Here is a 13,914-nt window from a genome sequence, read left to right as displayed (position 1 = left end):
TTGAGCCACAATTTAAAATATTTTCCAAGCTAAGGTTTGGGCTTAACTCTAGGTTAGTAAAAACGATCAGATTTTTCTGAATTTTTTTCCAGAGGTAGGTATTTTTACCCTTATTATGGGGATATATTTTTTTCTTGGGGGCGTACCCGGTTACCCGGTTATTTGACCCGGAAGTTCGAGTACGGGTACCCGGTTATATCCGGTTCTACGGATCCGGTTAATAACATGGGTATAATTTTATAACCTTTAAAATAAAAAAATACCTTTCCAATGAGTGGTAATATGACGGGGTTATCTCAAACCATTTTGGTGGGTTTTGGCCCCGATTTGTTTACTATTTTTCGCGTAGCCACTGTTGGCATCTGTCCATAGGAGAAAGTCTTAAATCCCCGGCCAAAGGCCGGCTACACAAAAAAATATTCTATTTAGAAGGAGTTTCTGTCGCGTAGCCGGTGTTGGCATCTGTCTATAGGAGAAAGTCTGGCTTAACTCTAGTTTAGTAAAAACGATCAGATTTTTCTGAAAATTTTTCCAGAGGTAGGTATTTTTACCCTAATTATGGGGATATCTTTTTTCCTTGGGGGACGTACCCGGTTACCCGGTTATTTGACCCGGAAGTTCGGGTACGGGTACCCGGTTATATCCGGTTCTACGGATCCGGTTAATATAATATGGGTATCATTTTAAAGGTTATAAAAATACCTTTCCATTGAGTGGTAATATGATGAGGTTATCTCAAACCATTTTGGAGATATAGTCAAAAAACTGGGTTTTGATCCCCGATTTTTTTGAAAAACTCCCTAAAAGTCGAACTTGGGCCCATTATAGTACCTCTCTAACCCAAACTCAAATGATAGACCACAATTTGCCCTTTCCAAAATGGTGCGATATGTGGCTGTATCTATTGTGGATCAAAAGATATGGGCCTTAGAACCCTACAAAAACAAGAAAATTCTGTCGCGTAGCCGGTGTTGGTATCTGTCCATAGGAGAAAGTCTTAAATCCCCGGCCGAAGGCCGGCTACACAAAAAATATTCTATTTAGAAGGATTTTCTGCCGCGTTAGCCGGTGTTGGCATCTGACCATAGGAGAAAGTCTTAAATCTCCGGCCGAAGGCCGGTCACCCAAAAAAATATTCCATTTAACAAGAGATTCTGTCGCGTAGCCGGTGTTGGTAGCTGCCCATAGGAGAAAGTCTTAAATCCCCGGCCGAAGGCCGTCTACACAAAAAAATATTCTATTTAGAAGGATTTTCTGCCGCGTTAGCCGGTGTTGGCATCTGTCCATAGGAGAAAGTCTTAAATCCTCGGCCGAAGGCCGGTCACCCAAAAAAGTATTCCATTTAACAAGAGATTCTGTCACGTAGCCGGTGTTGGTATCTGTCCATAGGAGAAAGTCTTAAATACCCGGCCGAAGGCCGGCTACACAAAAAAATATTCTATTTAGAAGGAGTTTCTGCCGCGTTAGCCGGTGTTGGCATCTGTCCATAGGAGAAAGTCTTAAATCCCCGGCCGAAGGCCGGTCACCCAAAAAACACCATGCTATTTAAAAGGAGATTCTGTCATGTAGAAAGATTTTCCTTGTTTTATAGGGTTCTAAGGCCCATATCTTTTGATCCACAAAAGATACAGCCACATATCGCACCATTTTGGAAAGGGCAAATTGTGGTCTATCATTTGGGTACTGTTTGGAGAGGGACTATAATGGACCGAAGTTCGACTTTTAGGGAGTTTTTCAAAAAAATCGGGGACCAAAACCCAGTTTTTTGACTATATCCCCAAAATGGTTTGAGATAACCCCATCATATTACCACTCAATGGAAAGGTATTTTTATAACCTTTAAAATGATACCCATATTATATTAACCGGATCCGTAGAACCGGATATAACCGGGTACTCGTACCCGAACTTCCGGGTCAAATAACCGGGTAACCGGGTACGTCCCCCAAGAAAAAAAGATATCCCCATAATTAGGGTAAAAATACCTACCTCTGGAAAAAATTTCAGAAAAATTTTATCGTTTTTACTAAACTAGAGTTGTTCCGAAAGTCTTAAATCCCCGGCCGAAGGCCGTTCACCAAAAAGAAAAAATATTCTATTTAACAACAGATTCTGTCGCGTAGCCGGTGTTGGTAGGAGAAAGTCTTAAATCCCCGGCCGAAGGCCGGTTTTACAAAAAATTTCTATTTAGAAGGAGTTTCTGTCGCATAGCCGGTGTTGGCATCTGTCCATAGGAGAAAGTCTTAAATCCCCGGCCGAAGGCCGGTCACTCAAAAAACACCATGCTATTTAAAAGGAGATTCTGCCATGTAAAAAGATTTACCTTGTTTTTATAGGGTTCTGAGGCCCATATCTTTTGATCCACAACAGATACAGCCACATATCGCACCATTTTGGAAAGGGCAAATCAGTAGAGTCTGGGTTCGAGAGGGACTATAATGGACCCAAGTTCGACTTTTATGGAGTTTTTCAAAAAAAAAAAAAAAAAAAAAAATCGGGGACCAAAACCCAGTTTTTTGACTATATCTCCAAAATGGTTTAAGATAACCACATCATAATGGAAAGGTATTTTTAAAACCTTTATTTTATATTAACCGGATCCGTAGAACCGGATATAACCGGGTACCCGTACCCGAATTTCCGGGTCAAATAACACGGGACTATTTTCTTTACTAAAAACAGTGTTGTCGTTCGGAAAAAATCGACACAAAATGTCAGTAAAAGAGATCGAGTTTCGGCCCATGTGGAATTCTTCTAAGGTTCGATTTTAGGCCTAGTCCCTGGGTGGGAGGTACCAGAAGGAGTGCACCGATATTCCCCATCTTCAAACTTGAACTAAGTTTGAAAGAAATAATAAGATGGGCAAAATTTGGATGAAATCAAAATGTTCTGAAACGGATTTGGTCCAAAGTAACATGGGGTCTAGAACCAATATTTCGATGATGCACATTTTCACCGTGTCAAATGTATACACCCTCATTAGCCATAAGGCTGAGGGTATAATTATCCATTAAAAATTTCTGAAATTTGCATTATGGTTACCAAATGGGTTTGTAGAATTAACTTCTAAAGATGGTTTGAACTGCTGTTGCTGAGTTGACAATCCTTGGCCGGACACACTTTCCACACACGGTAATGAACGCACTAGAACAAATTATTAATACTTCTACCACATCTATAGGGAAAATCATATGATTACAGCCGAACTGTTACAACAGGTTAGGTTAGAGTTGGGGATGTGCAGTCACTTATGTGGCTGCAGCACTCTCAGACCGTCAGGTCCATTGTGATCATCCACGAGAAGAAAATAGATGAGTGATCTATTGTAATCAATTGCATCCTGATTAAATTATGTCCAATTCGATTTTTTAATTAAGCAAGCATCAAATTTAGTTATAGTACTAATTTTGTAGATTATATCTGTACTGGATTTTCTTTATGCACATTTAAGCTTTATTAATTATATTTTCAAAGTACATTTAAAGCACTTTCTTTTTAAAATATGAAATTATAAATAAGTTCTGAATATTGTTTTCAATACTCAATATTGAATGGATAGTGAGGGCTCTTTTTGGCATGCTCCATGGGAATCAAACGATCACCGGTATTATATGAATCCATTATCTTATGATCTTCGGGAGAAAGTTTAAAATCAAAAACATTAAAATTTTCAACGATACGATTTTTATTAACGGACTTTGGAATGGGGACAGCACCAAGTTCAATCTGCAAAATAATAATGTCATAAATGTATTCTCACGGAAATAAATAATAACAATTACTTACCAAATATCTCAATACCACCTGCGCGGGACTTTTATATATATATATATATATATATTTTTTTTTTCACCAATTGCCTTTACTTTATCGTCGAATAAATAAACGGGTAATTTTTTGGCTGGTTCTGGTCTTCCGAGTGGACAATAGGCCGTTACAACAATATCATGTTTTTTGCAGAGAGCAATTAACGATTTTTGATTTAAACCGCGATGACATTCAATTTGATTGTGAATTGGTTTGATTTTGCAATTAGCCAATAGGCGGGCTAATTGTTCCGAATTGAAATTGGATACACCAATATTCTTGACCAAGCCTTTTTCTTGAAGTTTTTCCATAGCTCGCCAGGTGTCCAAATAATGGACATCACTTAAAAGAGAATAAAAAAACAATAAATAAATTAGCCTTTATTAAAAAAAACATAAATTCATTGTGATATCCTGAATTTAATAAATATTTAAAATGTGCTTTGAATATATATTTTGCAAGGACCCATTAGGCATCATGTCTTCTATTGGAAATTTAAATTATTAGCATCAATTATTGACATTTATTTGCAACATGCAAAAGAAAACAAGGAACATACATAGTTAATTTTGATGATATTTGAAACGCTTTCTAAATCAATTGGCCCAAGGATATACCCTATTGCAATTAATCAAAATCAGTTTAACGTCCGATTTCAAGTAAATTTCTCATAACTTATTGAACTACGTCTAGAATGACACTAGTCAAGTTTATAATTGCTTCCATTCCTTACAGATTATATTTCAGAATATATATATATATATATAGATTTCAAATACTCAAAAAAGTGTTATATACCTTAATTCAACATCACCTTTGGCATTGGTTGGCATCATAACATCATCACGCACGATAAACGTACGAATAGGGCCAATGCATTAAATATAAATCAATATAATCCAAACCAAAGTTTGCCAACGATTTGCGACATGCGTATTCAACACGTTCAGGTTCATGAAAATGACACCATAGCTGTAAGATAAAACAAAAAATCATTTTCACATCTCATTCACAAAAAGCGAAAATCTGAAGCTTGCAGCATTATTTTTAATTACCTTTGAAACGATGAAAATATCTTCTCGTTTGATGACACCCTCGGCAATTTTGTCTTTCACGGATTTTCCAACCTCATGTTCATTTTCATAGAAATATGCGGTGTCGATGTGTCTATAGCCAACATCAATTGCATCGCGCACAGCACGTTCGCAATCACCACCCAATGACTTAAGGGGTTTAGGTAGGGGTCGGTCATCCATTAAAAACCAATAAAACAACAACGCCCAAATCGCACCAAGTTAACATTAAGTTTATTCAACAGGATGCAGCACGGTTTTAATGTTATAAAAAAGAGGAGTAAAAGATGTAAAAACAAATGTTAAAAAAAGTTTTGCTACCACATGTTACAGATGGTTTGGTGTTTGAGTTTAAACTACTTAATGAAAAGTGGACGTGATTAGAATTCATTTCATTGCAATGTCTGCGATCTGCAAATTTCTTTCATAAATGCGTGAGTTGACTTACATTCTTAAATCGCTCAAAAGTTATTCAAAGTATATTCTTAAAGGAAAAATGGGTCTATGTTATGTTATTTGAGGTTCACAAATTATAAATAGGACTTTATAACGACATATCAGTCATAATAGTATTCAATAATCCCTAAAAAATCTGCACTTTATTTTATATAGCTGTGGTTTATAGCGACAAAATTTGCCAGTCCCTTGACCGTCGTTAAAAGCGATTTCGACTGTACTTTGTTTTTTTTTTTTTATATATATACACAAATTCGCAGAAGTTGAATTTTTAAATTGTTTAGTGTTTTGAGTCTCAATAAAATCACAAAGGCGACACAATTTCTCACAAACAGTAAGGAAAGTAGAAAATTCGGACTGGGTCGACTATATGATACCCTTCACCACTTTAAGTACATTCAACGTCGTCGCCTTTTCGAAGGAACATTGCCATGAAATTGAACAAACATTATTTATTTAACATGATTTAAAGCAAACTTGAAACAGACTATTCGGAATGCTGCAGCATTGAAAATTTAATCTCACAATCAGACCCCTTCGAAATATATATGGAAGCTATGTCTTCATCTGCAACAATTTCAATAAAACGCAACAACGTCATTCTAGTCTCAACTTGATACATTGTGCAAAGTTGTAGGACAAACTTTAGGAGTTTGGTGCGCCATTTACTTAAAATCGGACGAAAATATATATGGAAGCTATATCTAAATCTGAACCGATTTTCACAAAACTTAACACACTTAGTTCAGTACGCTATGAAAAATTACGGGATTTGGTGCACCATTTACATTAAATTGGATGGAAATATATATGGGAGTTATATCTTAATCTGAAACGATTTTCACAAAACTTAGCATACATCATTTTAGAATCAATTCAATACACTATGCCAACGAATTGGGTTCGTCCTGGGGCCAAATAAATGAACTGTATCAAATGTTACCCAATTCGGATCATAACTACTTTGTTTATAATTTAACATGGACAGACAGAAAACGGACACACATAAATCGACGCATAAAGTGATTCTATGCATATTCTCAAAACAAACCATTTGTCTATTCCCCCACAGTGTGGGGAAGGCCATAAAAAGAGTGATTCCGAAGATGCATATGGGAAATTACAAAATTCTTTTAAAATTCCATTAAAAAAATTTGAAATTATTTTTTGCGAGCACATTCATGATTTTTGGTACATAGGTTAAGAAAAATATGCTGATTCGAAATATGTTTGCGTTCACAAATTCGGATGCTGCGCACAAAATTTATAGCGATTTTAAATCTTGTATTTGAAATATAAATTAATTCCTATTTGTTGTAATTCGCGAATTTCTTCACAAATGGATAAACACATTTGTTTTCTTTGGATACTTGTCAAATCACATTGAAAAACGGTATAATAGTCGCGAAAAACAAATAGAAGCATGAAGACATCTGAAAGTAAAATAAATGAATTTTTTAATTAAATCGAATTTTGAATGTTCGATTTTTTTAGTATGGTTAAGGGAATACGGTTTTGCATTAATCTTCTAAAATATTTTTCTTCAAATTGTTTTAGATGATTGTTGAATATCGGTATATTCATCTGATAACAGTTTCGACTGTAAAAATGACTAAATATATTGCAGTTACAATACATAAAAATTATCAATATTTAAAAGCATGCAATTCGCGTATTAGTTGAAATCAGTTGATGCGCATGCGGTTTTCGTATAAACCGAATCAATCTCTTCCAATAATTATGCATTTTTCGAGTTTTCATTAAGCGGCCAAAGTGTGCCGCTCGATGCACTTTACTATGCAAAAACCCAAAAAAAAAATGACTAAAAATTGCGCAACGTGCATACGATTTTTATGCGCATCCGATTTCAGTAATCCCCTTTGAAAATACACAAAAGGACACCTACTTTAAAAGGATCGGTTAAGAACCGCGAATGTGCCTGCACAATCGATTTTGGATAAAATACGCATATTATTCGCGTATCGATATATTTTTGACCTATTTTCCCATAGATTCGAGAATATGATAACACAAGAATTAATGTATGTGAAATCAATTCGAAGAAAAACGCGATTATATACCCGAATTTGTCAAAATAAGTTTTTGCAGTGATTTTTTATAAAAATTTACGCACCAAATTTTCGTCTTTGGAACCCAATTGCAAATAAGTAGAGATGGTATTTACCGGGTATTTACCGGGTAAATACCCAAGGGGTGGGTAAATACCGGGTAAATACCCATTTGCGGGTATTTATTTGGGTATTTACTATATTGACTCGGTAATACAACATCTTACACCCTATTTCCGGATTTCTGTTATCAAATCGATTTAGAATGGATAGTTTTACGATACTTTAAAGACGTGGGTAAATACTTGGGTAAATACCCGAGTTTTTACCCAAAAATTGGGTATAAACTCATTAACTGCCGAACCACTTGACATAGGCGGCCAAAATTTTGCACACATGTTTCTAATGACAAAGCAAATATAGAAATCCAACATGGGGACCCTGGGTCCAAGTTTTGATATAGCCCCCATATAACCATATCTCCCGATTTAAGGTATTTTTTGTTTATTAGACACGTTTTACAACCAAATTGGCTGTAATTTGGCACAGAGTGCTCTTTTTGGGTACAAAATGTCCATGCAAAATTTTATGTATGTAGGTCCACGTTTACTGGTAGCCCCCATACAAAGGTACCCCTATTTTGAGTATTTACCCAAAAATTGGGTATAAACTCATTAACTGCCGAACCACTTTACATAGGCGGCCAAAACTTTGCACACATGTTTCTAATGACAAAGCAAATATAGAAATCCAACATGGGGACCCTGGGTCCAAGTTTTGATATAGCCCCCATATAACCGTATCTCCCGATTTAAGGTATTTTTTGCCTATTAGACACATTTTACAACCAAATTGGCTGTAATTTGGCACAGAGTGCTCTTTTAGGGTACAAAATGTCCATGCAAAATTTTATGTATGTAGGTCCACGTTTACTGGTAGCCCCCATACAAAGGTACCCCTATTTTGAGTATTTACCCAAAAATTGGGTATAAACTCATTAACTGCCGAACCACTTGACATAGGCGGCCAAAACTTTGCACACATGTTTCTAATGTCAAAGCAAATATAGAAATCCAACATGGGGACCCTGGGTCCAAGTTTTGATATAGCCCCCATATAACCGTATCTCCCGATTTAAGGTATTTTTTGCCTATTAGACACATTTTACAACCAAATTGGCTGTAATTTGGCACAGAGTTCTCTTTTTGGGTACAAAATGTCCATGCAAAATTTTATGTATGTAGGTCCACGTTTACTGGTAGCCCCCATACAAAGGTACCCCTATTTTGAGTATTTACCCAAAAATTGGGTATAAACTCATTAACTGCCGAACCACTTGACATAGGCGGCCAAAACTTTGCACACATGTGTCTAATGTCAAAGCAAATATAGAAATCCAACATGGGGACCCTGGGTCCAAGTTTTGATATAGCCCCCATATAACCGTATCTCCCGATTTAAGGTATTTTTTGCCTATTAGACACATTTTAAGGCCAAATTGGCTGTAATTTGGCACAGAGTGCTCTTTTAGGGTACAAAATGTCCATGCAAAATTTTATGTATGTAGGTCCACGTTTACTGGTAGCCCCCATACAAAGGTACCCCTATTTTGAGTATTTACCCAAAAATTGGGTATAAACTCATTAACTGCCGAACCACTTGACATAGGCGGCCAAAACTTTGCACACATGTTTCTAATGTCAAAGCAAATATAGAAATCCAACATGGGGACCCTGGGTCCAAGTTTTGATATAGCCCCCATATAACCGTATCTCCCGATTTAAGGTATTTTTTGCCTATTAGACACATTTTAAGGCCAAATTGGCTGTAATTTGGCACAGAGTGTTCTTTTTGGGTACCCAATGTCCATGCAACATTTTATGTATGTAGGTCCACGTTTACTGGTAGCCCCCATACAAAGGTACCCCTATTTTGAGTATTTACCCAAAAATTGGGTATAAACTCATTAACTGCCGAACCACTTGACATAGGCGGCCAAAACTTTGCACACATGTTTCTAATGTCAAAGCAAATATAGAAATCCAACATGGGGACCCTGGGTCCAAGTTTTGATATAGCCCCCTATAACCGTATCTCCCGATTTAAGGACATTTTTATCTATTAGCCAATTTGATTAGCTGGAATTTGGCTTAGAGAGTTCTCTATGAGTACCAATTGTTTGCTCTGGTCAACTTTTTCTGTCCTATATAGCGGTCCTGATTTTGGGTATTTATATATATTTATAAACTCTTTTACAGCCGAACTATTTGACGTGTGTTTTGAAGACCCCTTTTCCCATACAGGAAATAATATTGATTTTAAACCATGTGTGTCAAAAACCACATTTTGCATGAATATTTTGTGCAAAAAAAATCTCACTATGCCAAATTACAACCAATTTGATCGTAAAAGTACCTTAAATCGGTAGGTACGGTTATATGGGGGCTATATCAAAACTTGGACCCAGGGACCCCATGTTGGATTTCTATATTTGTTTTGTCATTAGAAACATGTGTGCAAAATTTTGGCCGCCTATGTCAAGTGGTTCGGCAGTTAATGAGTTTATACCCAATTTTTGGGTAAATACTCAAAATAGGGGTACCTTTGTATGGGGGCTACCAGTAAACGTGGACCTACATACATAAAATTTTGCATGGACATTTTGTACCCAAAAAGAGAACTCTGTGCCAAATTACAGCCAATTTGGTTGTAAAATGTGTCTAATAGGCAAAAAATACCTTAAATCGGGAGATACGGTTATATGGGGGCTATATCAAAACTTGGACCCAGGGTCCCCATGTTGGATTTCTATATTTGCTTTGACATTAGAAACATGTGTGCAAAGTTTTGGCCGCCTATGTCAAGTGGTTCGGCAGTTAATGAGTTTATACCCAATTTTTGGGTAAATACTCAAAATAGGGGTACCTTTGTATGGGGGCTACCAGTAAACGTGGACCTACATACATAAAATTTTGCATGGACATTTTGTACCCTAAAAGAGCACTCTGTGCCAAATTACAGCCAATTTGGTTGTAAAATGTGTCTAATAGGCAAAAAATACCTTAAATCGGGAGATACGGTTATATGGGGGCTATATCAAAACTTGGACCCAGGGTCCCCATGTTGGACTTCTATATTTGTTTTGACATTAGAAACATGTGTGCAAAATTTTGGCCGCCTACGTCAAGTGGTTCGGCAGTTAATGAGTTTATACCCAATTTTTGGGTAAAAACTCGGGTATTTACCCAAGTATTTACCCACGTCTTTAAAGTATCGTAAAACTATCCATTCTAAATCGATTTGATAACAGAAACCCGGAAATAGGGTGCAAGATGTTGTATTACCGATTCAATATAGTAAATACCCAAATAAATACCCACAAATGGGTATTTACCCAATTTACCGGGTATTTACCCAATTTACCGGGTATTTACCCTTTGGGTATTTACCTACTGCCCATCTCTACAAATAAGCTACGGTGAGCACATGCATGAGATATACACTAAACGAAGCAAAATCACGAGTTCTACAAACCTATAATTAGTTTAGTCCATTATCTGGATGCGCATCCTAATTATAAGAAAAATTCAAAAAACACCGAAAATCCGGCTTCAAAATGTCAGCATCCATTTTGGGGGGATGCAGTGATTATATCGCAAAATCATACATTGGAATCATATTGTCCATGGGGTATTCTGCAACTTAGTCATTGATCATATGTGCGTGCGTTGTGTATTTTAGCCACAAATCAGGAACGAACACAAAAATACTCGTTGGCTTCAACACATTTTCACCCATTTTTTACATTACCACCATCACAGCTTCCACCAATCTTATTATTTTTGGAACAAGTCTAGTTTAGGGGCTCCAATCGGATCGCTTTGAAATTTTTACCGTAAGTAGTCCTCGTTGAGCTGATTACAGTGATATATATTTTATGTGGGGGAAATGCATACTTCCCGAGATATGGGCCTTGAAAGTTCGGAGAATATCTTGATTAAAACGGCCGTTTTAGTAATGCCACAAAGGCAATATGGGTATCATTTTAAAGCTTACAACGAATGCGCATACATGGCTACGCAATCCAAATCCTTTTTTAAGAGCAATTTTTAAATCAAATTTAAGGTTATTTAAGTAGCCGGCCTTCGGCCGGGGCTTAAGACTTTCACCTATGGACAGGCGCATACATGGCTACGCAATCCAAATTCTTTTTTAAGAGCAATTTCCAAATCAAATTTAGGTTTTTTTAAGTAGCCGGCCTTCGGCCGGGGCTTAAGACTTTCACCTATGTACAGGCGCACACATGGCTACGCAATACAAATCCTTTTTTAAGAGCAATTTTCAAATCAAATTTAAGGTTTTTTAAGTAGCCGGCCTTCGGCCGGGGCTTAAGACTTTCAACTATGGACAGACGCATACATGGCTACGCAATCCAAATCCTTTTTTAAGAGCAATTTCTAAACCAAATTTAGGTTTTTTTAAGTAGCCGGCCTTCGGCCGGGGCTTAAGACTTTCACCTATGGACAGACGCATACATGGCTACGCAATCCAAATCCTTTTTTAAGAGCAATTTTCAAATCAAATTCAAGGTTTTTTAAGTAGCCGGCCTTCGGCCGGGGCTTAAGACTTTCGCCTATGGACAGGCGCATACATGGCTACGCAATCCAAATCCTTTTTTAAGAGCAATTTTCAAATCAAATTTAAGTTTTTTAAGTAGCCGGCCTTCGGCCGGGGCTTAAGACTTTCACCTATGGACAGGCGCACACATGGCTACGCAATACAAATCCTTTTTTAAGAGCAATTTTCAAATCAAATTTAAGGTTTTTTAAGTAGCCGGCCTTCGGCCGGGGCTTAAGACTTTCAACTATGGACAGACGCATACATGGCTACGCAATCCAAATCCTTTTTTAAGAGCAATTTCCAAACCAAATTTAGGTTTTTTTAAGTAGCCGGCCTTCGGCCGGGGCAATCCAAATCCTTTTTTAAGAGCAATTTTCAAATCAAATTCAAGGTTTTTTAAGTAGCCGGCCTTCGGCCGGGGCTTAAGACTTTCACCTATGGACAGGCGCATACATGGCTACGCAATCCAAATGTTTTTTCTTTCAATTTTAGTTAATATTATATAGTTTACAATGATATACTATATTTATTTTTAAAGCACTATTCAAACCCTTTAAAATGATACCCATATTGCTTTGGTGGCATTAGTAAAACGGCCGTTTTAACCAAGGTATATTCCAAACTTTCAAGGCCCATATCTCGGGAAGTATACATTTCCCCCAAATAAAATATATATCACTGTAATCAGCACAACGAGGACTACTTACGGCAAAAATTTCAAAGCGATCCGGGTGGAGCCCCTAAACTAGACTTAAGCCTTATTTTTTACCAATATTTTAAGATTTTGACAAGAACACTTCATTTTATAGAAATGAATTTAAATTATATGCAATATGTTCATATTTCGCGAGACTTCAGGCTTTGACAATTCACTTTGAATTTGATCGGAACGATATTTTTATACCCTCCACCATTAGGTGGACATTCATACTACTTATGATCGATACACATTTTTATATGGCGGCAACAATGGGGGCGAAAAAGTGGAACAATATCGACAATTTTCGACTGAAAGATGTGCAAACCAATGGGAATTGAACAGCTAATTTGGCCGTAAATTTGGGAGCTATCATGTTTGTAACCTAAAAATGCACCAATATTGATAATTTGCTACCCAATGAGAATTCAAAATACTAAATTACAGACCATGATACCAATTTTTTGAGAGTTAACGTCATATGGGGGCTATACAAAATTGTAACGGTCGGACGACGCATGGGTAAATCTGTATATAATTGTGTTCTGATGATACATAGTACAAAAAGCGTCATAAAAGTTTAAACAAGGTTTGCGACCGGCCGTTCGATTTTATAAACAGTAACAATGCGAATCTCTTTCACTGTACATTCTTTTGAGATAATCATGCTCACAACAGCTGATAGTTTAATTGAAAACTTCTTCATATACACACATACAACTTATAAGATAAGAATTATCGCAACTAGAATACAAATTCACTATCATTCTTGAAGAGCGCCGCATATTAATTGAATAGTTTATTAATCTGTAATTATATGCCTTTTGACTTTGCGTGCAGTACTAGTGGTGGAAACGACAAGCGACAATTGATCGTAAACATTGACACTTTCTAGTAAAAAGGTTTTAAAAATGCATTTTATTGACCATATCTTTTCGTATTTACTTACAGTATAGGTGTCCAATCCGATTGCTTGCATTTTGCTGCCATTATTATGGGTAACATAGGGAACTTTCGGGGTGCTCATCTTTGTGGAATGTTTGTTCAATGTCCTAAAATTAAAAAAGTAGAAATTAAGAATCTTATATTCAAATTAAATCGAATTTAAAATCTTTAAAATTAAACAAACGCCACAAATATTTTGTTGTCTATTTTTATTTCATCGCATGAAATTAACACCGTATTAATATAT

General features: G+C 36.5%; 1 pseudogene; it reads right to left on the bottom strand.

Annotated features, from left to right (window-relative positions):
• Nucleotides 1-3,534: 3,534 nt before the first annotated feature.
• Nucleotides 3,535-13,774, bottom strand: LOC133321118 (1,5-anhydro-D-fructose reductase-like; annotated as a pseudogene).
• Between the last annotated feature and the right edge of the window lie 140 nt (nucleotides 13,775-13,914).

This window comes from Musca vetustissima, unplaced genomic scaffold (assembly GCF_032173495.1).
Source record: "Musca vetustissima isolate MV318-11 ecotype Yass unplaced genomic scaffold, APGP_CSIRO_Mvet_v1 utg238911, whole genome shotgun sequence".
Taxonomy (NCBI): Eukaryota; Metazoa; Arthropoda; class Insecta; order Diptera; family Muscidae; genus Musca; species Musca vetustissima.
Note: the sequence above shows the minus strand (reverse complement) of the source record. Positions and strands in the feature narration are given on the sequence as shown.